Source organism: Phoxinus phoxinus (assembly GCF_949152265.1).
Source record: "Phoxinus phoxinus genome assembly, chromosome: 6".
Lineage (NCBI taxonomy): Eukaryota > Metazoa > Chordata > Actinopteri > Cypriniformes > Leuciscidae > Phoxinus > Phoxinus phoxinus.
The window spans coordinates 40034941-40035352 of record NC_136881.1 but is presented as its reverse complement, the minus strand read 5'-3'; positions in this window follow the sequence as shown (position 1 = coordinate 40035352).

The window sequence follows — 412 nt, the reverse complement described above, 5'->3', positions numbered from 1 at the left end:
GAACAACATAATTGTTGAAATATAAAAATCTCAGTGAACTAGGCTGTTACATGATGATTATAAAACAATCAACATATAACATTCATCACCTGATCTCATTTCACTTAAGCTTTCTTTGCTGCTACAAATGTGTTTGAAAAACACACTGTCACAGCAGCCAAGATACACAAAACTATATATTAGGAGTAACCAGCAGAAGTGTAAAGTCCAGGTTCAGAAAGTAAAAGTCCTCATCAGTATTTTGTTCCAATCACCTGGATTTGCTAATTCAGACAGGAGAGAGAACTAATTAGTGAAATCAGCTGACTGAGTTTATGGGTGGAATAAACATATGGCAGGACTTTTACTCTTTGGCCCCTGGATTACCCACCTCTGTACATATCAATGTGATTAAATCAAAAGACAATACAAT